Here is a 15,947-nt window from a genome sequence, read left to right on the forward strand (position 1 = left end):
TTCCTTTTGAAAGAAGCCCCTCTCTTTTTGCTTGTATTTCTCTTCCTTTGCCTTTTTGTATTCTTCATACGGGAGCCATTTCTTCTTGGGTTTCCGCCAAGTTTCATCGTATCTGTCACCACTTGAATAGAAAACTTGTGCCTTTTTGTTTCCATTCTCATCCAAGTCACACTCTTTAGTTAGGTGAGGTCCCCTACAATTTTCACATCCCACCCGGATAGCATAGATTGTTTGATCGATCTTCATCATTCTTCTATCTAAACTGTCTAGTTTAGCCATCATTGCCGCCATGCCATCGTTGACCGTGTTCACTACCCCCTACTTGCTTCATTTCGTGGGTTGTGGTATTCTCTAGAATGTTTAGAGAAATCTTCAATTAATTCTTTGATCACCGGGGGTGGCTTCTTTGTGAGCGGGCCTTGCGAGTCAAGTAATTGCCTTGTTGTGACATTGACTCCGTCATAGAAGATGGAGACTTCTTGTTGGCTGTTAAGGTCATGGTGTGGGCAATTTCTTCGCAAACTTTTGTACCTCTCCCATGCCTCATAAAAGGACTCTCCAAGTTGTTGTTCAAAGTTAGCAATGGCCTTCTTCAACTTGGCTATTTTAGAAGGTGGGCAAAAGTGGTCAATAAATTCTTCTTTCATCTTAGCCCATGTGGTGATGGACCCGGGAAGGAGTGACTTGAGCCAATCTTTTTCAGCACCCTTGAATGTGACTGGAAGCATACGAAGCAGCTGGGTCTCGTGAGGCACATTTGGAACATTGAAGTAATCAGCTACATCGTTAACTCCATCCAATTGTTTATAGGCATCTTCGTGATCTTTTCCGTAGAAGGGAATCTCCTTTAGTTGAGCGAGTATGTGGCCCTTTAGTTCGAAAGTAGCAGTAGCGGGAATTGCGGGTTACACAAGTCTCGGGTCGGTATCGTCACGCATCTTCTTCTTCCATTCCCCCATGGGGGCTTCATCGATGTTTTCCATGGGAATAGATAATTCGTCGTCGAAGTTGGATTCGTGCCCGAAAGTGGGATCTTCTTCTCCTTCGGTTTCGTACTCGGTGTCTTCTTTAATTGGATCTTCGATTGCTATAGAGGCGTTGGAAGCTCCTGATTTGCTGCTCTTCTTCTTGTTGAAAACGGACTTTAGATTCTTCAACGCTGAGTTCTTTGAAGAAATGGATTCTCCAACGGATTTTCCTTTGTTCTTCCTTAAGGAGGACTCCGGGTCTTCTAGTGAAGGAACTAAAGGTGTATCAGATCCTCGGGTCATGAAACAACTGCAAATAAAACAAGAAAAACGCATAAAAAGAACACAAATAAAATAAAAACTAAAACTGTGAACAACAGTGGACTTGCCGAGTTGACTCGAGTGCACTTGGAGAGTTCAAGGCAAAAACAGAAAATTTTGACAGATTTAAAATAAAACGATTAAAAACCAATAAATACTAAAACCTAACCTACTTACTAAATTACCTAAGAATTAACTTTTTGTAAGATAAATCTCACACAAAGGATCGATAAAAATAGAAATTAGTGCTAATTTAGAACCGTTCCCCGGCAACGGCGCCAAAAAACTTGATGTGTGTAAAACCAACTAGTTTTAATTCTACTTTTAATTATAAAATAAACACACAAAGGCAGTGGACCTATCAATTGTGGTAAAGCCAAATAAATAGGGTATCGAACACAGGGAACAGAGAATTAAAACTAAAAAATAATTTTATCTAAAATTAAGTAATAAGAAGGGGTTTTGTCTAGTTTTACAAGACTAGAAACTTACTAACTAATACTTAGACTAATTAACTAAAAACTAGATAAGCAAAGATTCAACTAAATTTAATGATGAAGGGAACTTCTGTTTAGTTCGACTCAATTGATCCTATGGTTGATATTATGGCAACAGTGCAATGGATTGATTTTTCTATTGGCTACCGATTCAAGTGATTAGATTCACGTTCGCTGCACTAATGCTTAGAGAACAAACTAACTCAAACAGTGGCCAGTTGTCTAATTTAATTCAATTCCCTAGGTTATCTATTCGGGTTAATTTAGACTTGTAATGGTTAACTAATTTGGTCCTTTAATTAACCTCTTGTTGATGGTCATCACACAAGCTCACACATGAATTTACGTATTTTTCTATTAATTCTAGTTTCACAGTCGCTAATCCTAGTCATATAATAGAGTGGTCACATAAATTATATGAGGTAACAATTAAGAGATGTTCATGTAGCTTAATTATCTTTCTATTAACAGAAAAAAATAGTTATCATTCACAAATAAGGTTCTTTAACAAGCTAGAATTAACAAAATCACCAATATTAAAGCAATCCTACCATAGATCAAACCATAGTCTCAATATTGTCTCCCCAAACAGAAGTTAAAAGGTTTTAGCTCATGATTGAGGTAATTGACAGCACAAAAACGAAATCTAAAAGTCTAAACATGATGAAAAACAATTGATTGAAGTAAGAATGATGTGAATTTGCCTCAAATCTCCTTTGGAATTGGGTTTCGGGTTGTATCTTCATTTTCCAGATCTCTCCTGACTCTAATTCGCAGCTTGCTTCTCCCCAAGGGTTCCAAAATTCTTTGTGTCGATCTGAAAAGTCGTTTTTATAAATTCGCACCGACTTGTTGAGTCCATGACTGACTCATCGACTCTATCACATAATTCCCGTGCACGATAAGTCAGAGAGTCTTTATCTTCTCGATTCTTCGACGCGACTCGCCGAGTAGTCGACCCTACTCGTTGAGTACCTTGTAGTTTTAGCATTTTTCTTCTTTGTTCAACTCCCGAGCTTCCAATCGCTTCTCCTGCTTCCTTTTGCTTCCGAGCCTCGCTTTTGGACTGAAAACATAATTCAAACACTTTTAAGTATCTTTTGTCCATGCTATGCAATAAATTGGCTAATAAATGATAAAAATCTATACTTAATATAAGGGTAAATATGCAAATATCACACGTGTTGCACCCGATGTGGTGACGGGTATAATTTCTTCTCTCTAATCTTATATGATATGTCGCTATGATTTTGATATGTTATGTATATGTGCTCTGTTTAGGATCGTTCCATGTGAACGGTATTCCAGTTCATGTGTCGTTTGATTCCGGTGCTACCCGATCGTTTGTCTCTCTTGCACTTAGCAAGAGGTTTTTTGAGTCCTCGGGCACGTTGGATTGCCCTCTAGAGGTCGAGATTGCGAACAACCGGTCAATACGAGCATCGGAGGTTTTCAGAGATTGTGTTTTGAGATTGTTCGAGGAGCGCTACCTGGTAGACTTGGTTCCCATACCGTTATGGGGGAACAAGGTTATTATAGACATGGATTGGATAAGCCCCAACGGGGCGGTGATCGACTGCATGCAGTAGTTGGTGCGGATCAGGACCCCAAGTGGGGGAGAGTTGGTGATTCAGGGTGAGAGGCCACAATGAGGACCAGCCTTATGTTCAGCAGCGAGGGCTAGGCGCTACCTCCAGCAGGGTTGTGCTGGATATGTTGCCTACGTTATGGGTACCCGGGAGGCGGGTAAGGCGATGGTGGGCGATGTGCCGGTGGTACGAGAGTTTTTGGATGTATTCCCTAAGGAGCTACCTGGGATACCTCCGGAGAGGCAGGTAGAGTTCAGGATCGACCTAGTCCCCAGTGCGGCTCTGATAGTTAATGCACCGTATCGGCTGGCTCCTCCTGAGATCCAGGAGTTGTCTTCACAGTTGTAGGAGCTATTAGACAAGGGATTCATTAGGTCGAGCAGTTCGCCCTGGGGAGCCACGATTTTGTTCGTGAAAAAGAAGGATGAGTTGCATCGGATGTGTATAGATTACCGGGAGTTGAATAAGGTAACAGTGAAGAACCGTTACCCACTACTGAGGATTGATGATCTCTTTGACCAGCTTCAGGAAGCATCTTGGTTCTCCAAGATTGATTTGTGTTCGGGTTATCATCAGATGTTGGTCAGAGAGGAGGATGTGCAGAAGACTACTTTTCGGACGCCATATGGTCTCTATGAGTTCGTGGTGATGCCTTTTGGGCTCACCAATGCTCCTACTGCATTAATGGATCTCATGAACCGCGTGTGTAGAGCGATGTTGGATAGGTCTATGATTGTTTTCACTGACGATATATTGGTTTATTCTAAGATGCAGGAGCAGCTTGAGGAGCACTTGCGGGAGGTTTTGGATACCTTTTGGAGGGAGAGCTTGTATGCTATGTTCTCCAAGTGCGAGTTCTGGTTGCACGAGGTGTAGTTTCTTGGGCACCTTGTCAACCAAAATGGGATTTCGGTTGACCCGGCCAAGGTAGAGTCCGTGATGAGGAGGGAGGTTCCGAGCTCTCCATCCGATATTCGGAGCTTTTTGGGACTGGCAGACTATTATCGGAGATTCATTCAGGACTTCTCCAAGATAGTTGTACCCCTGACCCAGTTGACGAGGAAGGTCGTGGTATTTCGCTGGGGGCCTGAGCAGCCGGCCGCATTTGAGACGTTGAGACAGTGATTGTGTGAGGTGCCAATCTTAGCCTTGCCGGAGGGAATGGATGATTTTGTATTGTATTATGATGCGTCCATCTCAAGCTTGGGTGCGGTATTGATGCAGAGAGGGAATGTTATCGCTTATGCTTCGAGTCAGTTGAAGCCTCACAAGGCGAACTATCTGACGCATGATCTGGAGCTGGGGGCTGTTGTTTTCGTCCTAAAGATTTGGCGTCATTACCTCTATGGGGTTCGTTGTACCATTTACACGGACCACAAGAGCCTGAGGTATCTCATGGATCAGCCAAATTTGAATATGAGGTAGTGTCGGTGGCTTGATGTGGTAAAGGATTATGATCGTCAGATCCTCTATCACCCGGGGAAGGCTAATGTCATGGCCGATGCGCTTAGCCGCAAGGCAGTGACGATCAGGGATATCTGTATGAGGATGATAGTTGTGAGTCCGTGTTGGAGCAGATTCGGGAGGCCCAACAGGAGGCCATAAAAGGAGGAACATCGGAAGAGAGAGCGTATTGTGGGGCAGGTTTCCTCCTTCGACTATGACAACCGTGTATTGTTGACTCTTCACCGTAGGGTGTGGGTCCCATATCATGGAGGTGTGCGCCAAGTATTAATGGAGGAGGCGCACAAATCTAGGTTCTCTATTCATCCCGAGGCAACGAAGATGTACACGGATCTTCGTTGTGATTATTGGTGGCCCTGTATGAAGATGGATGTAGCTTGGTTTGTGGAGAGATGCTTGACCTGGAGGAAGGTCAAGGCTGAGCACCAGAGGCCTCATGACAAGTTTCAAACACTGGACATCCCGTTGTGGAAATAGGAGGATATTACTGTGGATTTCATCAGAAAGTTTCCCAGGACTGCACAGGGAGTGGATTCAATTTGGGTCATCGTAGATTGGTTGACCAAGAGTGCCCATTTCATACCGATCCAGGAGAGCATCTTGGCCGAGAAGTTGGCCAATATCTACATTCGAGAGGTAGTAGCTCGGCATGGAGTGTCAGTCTTAGTGATTTTGGATCGAGACGTGCGGTTTACTTCCAGGTTCTGGAAGAAGTTTCATGACGAGCTGGGTACTCGTCTGCATTTTAGCACCGCCTTTCACCCGCAGATGGATGGCCAGAGTTAGCGGACCATCCAGAATCTGGACGATATGCTGCGGGCGTGTGTTTTAGACTTCGGAGGTAGTTGGGATACTTACCTTCCTCTGGCGGAGGACGAGATGAGGGAGCATTACCCCGAGCTTTTTCAGGACCCAGCAACAGACTTCGAGGACGAAATCTAAAATAAGTGGGGGAGATTTGCAACACCTGATTCCTGGTATGCATTTAATTCAAGTAATTCTTATATTTTTCTCTAGGACTCGACGAGTTGGGGGTCCAACTCGTCGAGTAGTCTCGTGATCCGCGGGAAGTTTAAGGGACCTACTCGACGAGTCGGGGGACCGACTCGGCGAGTAGACGCTATTTGAGTGAGACCTTAAATTTGAGTGTTTGCACCCTATTTAAATAACTTACCTCTCCCCATCCCAGCCTCCATCGTCCCTTATACTTCCAGAAGACATTAGCCTGAAACCGTAGCCTTGTTTGAGTGTTCTAAGGCTATTTTTGTGCATTTTAGTGGATTGTGAAGCTTGAGAAGAGGAAAGGAGCTTAGGAGTTCATGTTTAAGCTAGAAGATCCAGAGATTGTGTTCCATTTCCATCTCATTTAAGGTAAAAAGCTTCTATCTTGATCTTCCATGTGTTTAATCATATTTAGGGCTTGGATTTTGGTATATTTAGGGCATTCTAAGCCATTTTTAGGTTGTGGGGTGTAATATGGAGTTATGGCTTCAGATCTTGGTCTTTGGAGGGGTCTCATGGCATAAAGGTGCCAACTCTATGGCCATGAGAGCCCCATGCATCTTGTTGGTCTCATTTTTGGTCCTTTTGAGCTTAAAGACCCATGCATGGACGTAAAGTTAGTGACTTTATGTGTTATATCGACCCTAGGAGGTCAGATCTACCCTTTGGATGAGATGAGCTTAGCAGAAATCGAGTTTATGGACTTGGAACTTAGTAGACTCGGCTAGTTGTTCTTGGGACTCGGCGAGTCGGGTAGTGGTTCCCCAACCTTTGCTGGTTTGGGGGTCTAGTTGAGTCTAGAGAAGGACTCAACAAAGTTGGACGAGACTATAGACTTGGAAATCATGGGACTCGACGAGTGTATGAACAAACTCGGTGAGTCCAAGGCAATCTCCCAAACCATGAAGATGGTCTCGACGAGTTGTTCATACAACTCGGCGAGTCATAGACTGAAAACATTCTTATGAGGGAGATAAACTAGACGAGTTCCAGGGGAACTCCGCGAGTCGGTTGAAGATGGTCCCAATATTATGGTTGAAGGAGGACCGTCGAGCTGTTGCTAGACTCGACGAGTGGAGTCGGGATTTGGATCATTTTGGAGGAATAGGGACTCGTCGATTTGGTAGACCAACTCGGCGAGTCAAGTCAACTGGAGGTTGACTTTGACCAAAGTTAACTTTGACCAGGATTTGGGTTGACCCTTATGGGGTCGTGAGTGCGAATTGATGACTTAATAGAGTTGTCGTGTATGGATTGAGGAGTCGAGGAACGTCGATTTTCACACCAGAGGCAGTTCAGACACTATGCGGCATTGAGGTGAGTTACCTTCCAGTAGAAGTGGGTCTAAGGCACCAAGGCTGTAGCACCTGGTTCCTGGTACGTATTTTTATTCAAGTAATTATCACATTTTGGGCTGGGACTTGGCGAGTTGAAGGCCCAACTTGTCGAGTAGAATCGACTTTGGACACAGGAGTTTAGTGACCTGCTCAACAAGTTGGCAGACCGACTCGACGAGTAGGAGCTGTCTGGACAAAACCCTAATATTTAGGGTTTTCATCCTATTTAAACAACTTACCTTCTACCCAACCATCCTCCATCGCCCCTCTTACTTCCAGACGGCTCTAAATTAAAACCCTAGCTGTGCTTGAGTATTATTAAGCCATTTTTTGTGCATTTGGTGGTTGTAAAGCTTGAGAAGAAGGAAAGAGCTTGAGAGATCAAGCTGAGGCTAGTGGATCTAAAGTTTATGTTCCATCTCCAGTTCATTAAAGGTAAAAAGCTCCAACCTTGGTTTTTCATTTGATAGATCCACTTTAGGGCTTGGAACTTGACATCTTTGGGACATTTCTAAGCTGTTTCGGGTTCTAAAGCATATTGAAGGGGAAAGGCTTCAGATCTTGGCCCTTTAAGGGTCCTCATGGCATAAAGGTGCCAACTTTATGGCCATGAGAGCCCCATGTACCTTGTAGACCTCATTTTTTGGGTCTTTTTCGCTTAAAGACCTATGCATGGACATCAAGTTTTTAGATTTACGTGGTAAAGGGACCCTAGGAGGCCAGATCTATAGTTTTGATGCATTAAGACCCATTGTAATCGACTGTATAGTTTTGGACAAAGAAGGAATCGGTGAGTCAGGATGCTTTTTCCTCAAAATCGTCTTCTGGAAATGGTTTTGGTTGAGTGGAAGGAACGCTCAGCCTGCTAAGTGTTTGTCTTGGACCTAGAAATCATAGGACTCGGCGAGTGTATGAACAGACTCAGTGAATCCAAGGCAATCTCCCAACCCATGAGGACGAACTTGACGAGTTGTTCATACAACTCGGCGAGTCACAGACTATACAAGCTCATATGAGGATGCTGAACTCGATGAGTTCAAGGAAGGACTCGGTGAGTCAGTTGAAGATTGTCATGATGTTTTGACTGAAGGAGAACTCGTCGAGTTTTTGCTAGAATCGACGAGTAGAGTCGGGTTGGGGGCAGATAATGGAATAGGGACTCGATGAGTTAGCAGGCCAACTCGGCGAGTCGAGCCAACTGGAGGTTGACTTTGAGCTTGACTTTGACTTGGGTTTGGGGTAACTCCTATAAGGGTTATTAGTATGCATAGTAATCGAGAAAGATCGTTGTGTAGGGATTGAGGAGTCGAGATGAGTTGATACCCGTGCCAAGTATTGTGTGGATACTAAACGGCATCGAGGTGAGTTACCTTCCAGTAGAAGTGGGTCTAAGGTACCAAGGCCGTCCCACTAGTATGAGTTATAGTTGAGATGATTATCTTTGTGATAATTGTATGGTATGTGTTATACGTCATGATTACGTGCTAGTATGCTATGATGCTATGTGTTATATGATAGTAGGGATAAGATAGACCCCGGTACTGGTCGAAAGGACCAAAGGGGTAGTTAGTTCCGAGTCATGTTAGTTATCTTATGTTATGTGCTATGATTTTATGTGATAGTAGTAGAGGGGTGAAATAGTCCTTGATGACCATTCGAGAGGACCGAAGGCGTAGGCCAGCACCCATATATGCTAGGCTAGGTTACCGGTCGAGAGAACCGAAAGGGTAGGCCAGCACCCAGGTATGCTAGGCAAGGTTACTGGTCGAGAGGACTGAAGGGGCAGGTCAGGCACCCAGATATGCTTGGGAGTATGTGTTATGTTTGGTATGTGGTATGATGAGGGAACTCACTAAGCTTCGTGCTTACAGTTTTCAGTTTTTTTTCAGGTACCACTTCATCGACGGGGAAGGAGCCGGCGCAGTAGCTGCACATCACACACACATTAGATTTCCGCATTTTGTGATTCATGGGATTGTACTCTGGTTTTTATTATTAGTTGATGTTTTGATTTTAAGACATGTTTTGATGGATTATGGTTCGATATGATATCGACAAGGTTTTCAGTAAACAATTTTATGAATTACTTAACTAAAATGAAATTTTTGGACTCGAAATTTGGGATGTTATAAGTTGGTATCAGAGCCTTGGCTTGAGGGATTCGGACACACCTTCAGGGGTGCCTGGACTCAAACTGAGGATTTAAAAGATTTTCACAAGAAAATGTTTTTCTAAAAATTAAAGTAAGAAAGTTTGGAGAAAGAACAAGGTGTGTGATGTGCGCGGCCGGTCGAGCTCAAGTATGTTTTCCCTAAGATACCCATACATGTTATGTTATGATCTTATATGATTATGAGAACTGCATGCTAGATTAGGGCTAAGGATTTAGGAAGGATGTCTTTTATGCCTGCTATGTGTGTATGAGAACTGCACGCTAGAATAGGGCTAAGGATCTAGGGAGATGCTTGCTATGCCTATTGTATATGCTTATGGTGTTGCATAATAGCCCGTATAGGTTATGCTTGGGACGAGTTACTTAATGCTCGAATGCCGCTTGATTTGTGCTAATAGAAGTTATAGTTTTCTTCAGTTAACTAGTAAACAAATTGTTGGGATTAGAGTGTTGCGTCATATGGGCTTATTTGTTAATATTTTGATTACCCAGTTTGGGCCTGTCCAACTATGGTTTAAGCATTAGGGTTAGCTTATATAATATGCATGCATGTATAGCTTTGAGGTTAACGTTTTCATTAATAGCGATTGCATTGTAACTCTAACCACACCTCTACAGTCGAAGTTCTTCATCGAGCTCTTTTAAGGTGTGAGATATTAATCATTCGACATCTTTTGATCCATTCTCGTGTACTTTACTTTATTATTGTTGTTAATCTGTTTAGAATCCATCGATCTAATAGCGCAATATTCTCATCAATTGGTATCAGAGTAGGAGACTGTGTAATTAATACACATCTCTTCTGTTTGAAGAATCTCTTAGGGTTTCCGCTTTTGTCGAATATAGTGAAGCCGTCTTCTTCTGATCGAAGGTGTCTCTTGTGTTTGATAAAACCCTAAGTTCATCTTTACAAGTATGATTCTAGCAATTATAAGAAAAAGCTCATCATGTCTCACGACGACTCTCAATCAAATCCCATCAACATCTCCAACAGTATTGGATCCACTACCAGGATTCCTATTCTCTATACTCAAGACTATGAAGTGTCGGTGCACCACTTCGATGACTTCGTCATCGGATCTAAAGATAATGGCTATCTTATCTGGGAGGCGATAACGATTGGTCCGTTTGTTCACTCTGGAACGAATAGAACTGTCAAGACTCAAAAGACAATCAACTCTTGATTGACGTAGAAAAGATCCCTCAAGATGAAAAAGACAAGGTGTTATGTAAGATTAAAGCCATGAGGATTATCAGATTTGCTTTGCAAGCCGATACTTTCCGTTTAGTAAGTGTAACGCCCCGTTCTAAAAGTAATTATTTATGGATCCCCAAGATCATGAGTAAGGGCGTTTCGGTCTTTTATGGGCAATGGCTCCTATTCGAGAAGGTTTCATGTTGGGTGTGTTACTAGAAGCGTAGGGCTTCTCGTCACCTTTTCATGGATACAAATTCCGTCGGAAACGGACTTAGAGTAAAGGAGTTATGACACTTGGAAGATAGTGTCAATAATGGTCCCTAAAGGAAATATTTGGCAAAGGGTCCTAAGCATGCATGGAGTGTATGCGTGTGATTTCCTGGGTACGCCCAGCGTAAACTAGATTACGCCCAACGTAGATTGGTTAAGTGAACGCCGGTGTTGGGGGCGTACGCCCAGCGTACATGATGTACGCCCAGCGTACGTCCAGTGTCCAGAAACCCTAATTTTAGGTCCAACCACTATCTAAGGAACATAATGGTTCCAACCCTAGCCTCCATGTCTGCCCTCTTACCCTCAGAAACCCCAAGTAGCCGTTCTTCTTCCATTGTTGTGGATATTTGACCTTGGGGAGCTTGGTTTGGCAAAGGAGAGACTAGAAGAAGAAAGAAGGAGTTGTCAAGGAAGGAGTTGGGTGGTTGGAGCTCGTAGATCTGGGAAGGCATCATAAAGTCTCCTGCCTGACAATTATTTTGTGTAGATCTAAGTGTTATGAAGTTTTGACACCATTCCATGTCCCAAAAACCCCAAAGCGATGCATGATGTGAGTTGGTTGAGACTAGCTATCCTTTTAGAGCTTAGGAGAGGTCTTGAGTGAGAAAAATGAGGTCCCAATGGCTTTGGTTGTCTCATGTATGATGTAGGTAGGTCTTAATGGATTAAGACCTTGAGTTAAGAGCTTTCTGGACGTCCCAAGTAATAAATTTTGAGACTTTATGAATCCTAGGCATGTTTGGTCGATGGATCTGAAGTTTGGGCTTAAGTGCTTAAGCCATTGAGAACTTATGAGGAATTTTAGTTCAACAAGGTTACGCCCCACGTAAGTTGATGAACGCCCAACGCAGTGGGTCAGCGTCCTGTTTCCAGTCTGCGAGAATCGAAGTACGCCCAACGTACCAAGAGGGGTACGCCCAGCGTACTCCCTCTGTTGGATTTTCAATTTTAGGCCTTAAGTAATTGGGCTGTTTATGGGTTAGCTGGGCTTGGGCCGTGACTGAACATTGTGAATGGAGTAAATTGGACCCAATAATTATCATGGACCTTGGATCTAGGCCCGTTTGGAAATGTGGGCCCTATTTAGTAAATTAGGCCAATATTGGGCTTTGCATGAGGATTTGGTTTTGGGTCTTGGCCCAATAAGAGGATAGTGGACTTAATGAGTGTTGTAGGCCCTTGGCCTAAAAAGTCATGATGGATTCTAATGTGATGATTTTCGTGTGATAGTTGGGATTTTCGGTGAGTCAGCAGTCAGAGATTTGCAGGATTTCGGCAGTTGCAAGGTGAGTTATCCTCACTGTACTCAAGGGTCTAAGGCACCAAGGCTGGCCCTTTGAATTGTTGTTAGAGCTTGTTATGTAATGTGATGATATGCTTGTTAGTATCCTGGTAGATAGGATAGTGATATATGGATATGCCTTGTTAGCTTAGTATCCTAGAGAAATGGATAGTTGTGTGATGGTTAGTTCTGTTGGATCAGTGCCCTGGTAGTTGGGTAGTGGTTATTTATAGACCTGTAGTTGGTCTTGCCTTATGTACACTGGTAGGAGGTTACCTGCGGGTTATGTATGTTGAGCAGTAGCATATGGTATTCCATCCCGGTAGGATGATAGAGCCCTTGTATGTTGGTTCTGTAGAGTATTATGTGGTAGCCTATTATGTGTGCATGTTTACTAGTGTGGGGCATTCCAACCCGATGGTTGTGGGCCAGGAGTATTCCATCTCGGTAGGATGATTGGACTCATAGTAGGTTGGCATTCCAACCCGATGGTTGTGGGCCTGGGGTATTCCATCTTGCAAGATGATTGGACCCATAGTTGTAGTATTTACTGTATGTATAGGGAGTAGGGCATTCCAACCTGATGGTTGTGGGCCAGGAGTATTCCATCCAGGTAGGATGATTGGACTCATAGTAGGTTGGCATTCCAACCCGATGGTTGAGGGGCCTGGGGTATTCCATCTTATGAGATGACTGGACCCATAGTAGTTATTGTTGTACGTATAGGTTTGGGCATTCCAACCCAATGGTTGTGGGCCGAGAGTATTCCATCCCGGTAGGATGATTGGGCTTGTGTTATATAGGCATTCCAACCCGATGGTTGAGGGCCGAGGGTATTCCAACCGGAAGGTTGATTGGACCCGTAGTATGTTGTTCTTTGTTGTATGCGTATGTTTATGTGTTTATGGGTACTTTGGGGGAACTCACCAAGCTTTCAGGCTTACAGTTGTGGTTTATTGTTTCAGGTGCTTCAGTAGATCGTGGCAAGGCGAAGTCGTGATCATACCGCTCCTCATGTTTTATGATTTATGTGATATGATTCTGGGGAATACTCTGATGTTTAAACTATTTTGCAAACAAGATGTATGAACGTAATCATTTTTTAATGAAATAAAATGTTTTAAATTGGTTGAAATTTTTGGTCGTTACAGTAAGTTCATGCACTACAGCTAAAGAAATATGGGATAGGTTGAAAGAATTATATTCAACTGATGAAGATCTAAAGCACTCGATCCAAACCTTGTTGCTCTCTGAGTTCAGTGCTTTCGAACAAAAACCTGATGAGAAACTCATTCAGACATTCGACCGTTTCAACCATTTGCTTAGCAAGATGATGAAGCATGGAATTGGAAGGAAAGTGATCGAACAAAAGGTTACCTTTATGAATGGGTTAAGACCCAAATGGATGGTTGTGGTATCGACTGTAAAGGAACATGAGCAATTTAAGTCCTACTCGCTGGCGAAACTAATGGGTATATTCAAATCTCATGAAAGCGTGGTGACTAAGGAAGCGAAGGTAGTTTCGGATGTGGGTTCTCTGGCCGTTGTTTCTAAGAACAAGAATGTAGTAGACGAAGAAGAAGAATCTGATTTGTCAGAATGCGATTTAACTAATGAAGAATATGCAATGATGGTTACAAACCCATAGAAGTTTGCTCGTAAGAAGTTCCCTGTCAACAAGAACCGAAATTGGCAGGGAAGCTATAGCTTTGAAAAGACGAAGGAGGAGAACAAGAACACTACTCAGAAGGACGATGAGAAGAATGAGAGAAAGCTTGTGGGAGATTCAGGATATGAATGCAACTATTGTCACGGCAAGAACCACTTCATTAAGGATTGCATGCTAAGAAAGATGTCTAAGAAAAGGGAGGGTGAAGATGACGAATAATACTACATGCGAATATTGGAGGAGATAAAGAAGAAGAAATCAACTAACGTTTCTATGAATGCTTTGATTGTGAAGGAACATGTTATTGATGATGAGTTTGGCGGAGTAGAATTCTGGTCTACAAACTCTGAAGATGAAGAGGTACGCAGGCCCTCGCATGTAAGAGCTTATGTGGAAAGAGAAGGAGTTACTGAGTCACCTGGGAGATGCTAAATGGTGAGAGCAGGAGTGTCACAAATGGGAGGAGATACAACTGAAGGTAAGCATGAGGAAGCAAAGCTTAAGGAAGACAAATGTTTCACTGCCAAGCCTGTGAGTGAAAAGATCAGTGATTGTGATCAGTTGATCAAAAAGGTACAATCCATCCTCGAATCACATAAGATACATGTATCAAACTATGAAACAGAATTAAACAAATTAAAATTCAAGTTTTCTAACTTAAGCGACAGTCTTATGCAAACTCGCTTAGCAAATTCTAACCTAACTGACCAACTCAGCAGGGAGTCTTCCAAGAGTGAGGAGAGAAGGATGTGGATACAGCAGAAGGAGTCAGAGTTAGTTAGGGCTGGGGATGAACTTATTTATGTGCAACGAGACAATTTGAAGTTTTTAAAACAAAGAAATGTTTTCTGTTTGATTGCTAAATGATTGTACACTTATATCACCCAGTTGCATCCAGATTGTGAGATAGGTAAAAAGATTCACAAAATGATTTTGCCTTTCCTTGAATTTAAGGAGGACGAAGTCATTTCTGAATGTGAATCTATAATGTCCTCAGATGAGATTTCAATAACCTATAAATATGGACTGGACAAAATTGAGTCTTTCATTGAGTCCAAAGAACATAAATTTATGTTAAAGAATTTGCTGGACGAAAATGATAAATTAAAAATCAAGACCGAGACCATACAAAAATTTGACTCATCACATGCCAAATTAAGTTCACAACATAAGATGAACATAGAGAACAGTTTTGAATTTGATGATGACAGTGAGATGAGCGAAATCTCAGTAGAAGATGAGGTCGATTGTTCATAATTTCTTAAGAGCGAACCTGAGTCAGCGAAACCACTCATTTCTGGAATTCTGTTGAGTTTGCTCGAACGTCCAAGGACAAGTCCAAGGTTTTCAAAGAAAAGGCAGTTGTCTATTAGAAGGTGCAAATAGTACCAAACCAAGTGTATGCTGTTACAGGTGTAACTAAGAAACAAACAACAGAATTGACCTCCTTGGTTGATAAAGATAATGCTGAAGGTTGTGACAACTACTTCTGGTCTGCACCCATCGACAATTCAGATGAAACGGTTGGCCTTTTAGAGCGAACTTCATGGAGAGTCAAGGGTAGATACGTGGTTGAACCCATCAACAAACCTTCAAGTTTTGATAAGCCAAGTTCAAGTGGCACGAAAGAGATACCAAACGAACCAATGAAAGCATCTGGTGCATCTTCAACCACAACCGAAGCTAGAGAAGAGAAACCAAAACCAAGAGCGAATATTCATAAATCTTAAGAGCAACTTGTTGAACAGAAATGCCAGAGGAACAAAAGATACATGAAGAATCTCAATAAGAGAAAATAGTTTTGGCAGTCCTAAAACCCTAATTATGTTCACTCTAAAAAGACGTCCAATGCCAATACAAATAACAAATCAAAGGACAAATCTCCTTCATGCAAGCATTGCCACACATGTAGTCAGACAAAACAAAAAGGAAGTTTCGGTCCAAACTCTTACTACACCAAGAACCGAAAGTCAAGTCTCAATCCTAATCCCCATTATCTTCACTTCGCAACCGAAACCAAACCCGGTAAAGGATATAAAAGGAAAAGGAAAGATCGACTCTAATATTAAAGTTCAAGGTGAGAAAAAGGCAGCTAACCTTAGGAATCCAAAGAAAAACTCAACTGAAAAACCAACTAACAATAATACACCCCAATGGAAGCAAGATAAAAATAA

The 15,947-nt window shown here is 42.5% G+C and overlaps 1 non-coding gene across 1 annotated transcript; it reads left to right on the plus strand.

Annotated features, from left to right (window-relative positions):
- Positions 1-492: 492 nt before the first annotated feature.
- LOC145056012 (small nucleolar RNA R71) lies at positions 493-599 on the plus strand. Its single transcript, XR_013685553.1, has one exon. It is a non-coding gene; the product is annotated as a small nucleolar RNA R71 (small nucleolar RNA).
- The last annotated feature ends 15,348 nt before the right edge of the window (positions 600-15,947 follow it).

This window comes from Lactuca serriola, chromosome 5 (genome assembly GCF_051521515.1).
Source record: "Lactuca serriola cultivar US96UC23 chromosome 5, Lser_US96UC23_V15, whole genome shotgun sequence".
Classification (NCBI taxonomy): domain Eukaryota; kingdom Viridiplantae; phylum Streptophyta; class Magnoliopsida; order Asterales; family Asteraceae; genus Lactuca; species Lactuca serriola.